The sequence below is a fragment of the Condylura cristata genome, unplaced genomic scaffold, assembly GCF_000260355.1.
Source record: "Condylura cristata isolate star-nosed mole 26May11 unplaced genomic scaffold, ConCri1.0 scaffold00007, whole genome shotgun sequence".
NCBI lineage: Eukaryota > Metazoa > Chordata > Mammalia > Eulipotyphla > Talpidae > Condylura > Condylura cristata.
In genome coordinates, this window is record NW_004567108.1 from 4,905,652 (window position 1) to 4,905,931 (window position 280).

Consider the following 280-nt stretch of genomic DNA (forward strand, 5'->3'; position numbering starts at 1 on the left):
GGGGTCGGTGTTATTTCCTATCATGTGCAATGTTGTGGCTTTAACATTTTATGCAACTATTTATGAAGACCTCTGTTGTACCTGTAATAAATATATAGAAAAGCACATACTTCGTTCGGTGAGCTTTATGGTTTCGTGGGTGTGTGGGGAGGGCGGGGGTGGGGTGGGAACCCTATGCCAGGGACTCAAGAGACTGAACTCTTCGTGAAATGTGTCGGTTTTGAGGATTGTAAAAAGTGATTTCATACTCTGAATATAAAACTGGATAATAGGGTAATGT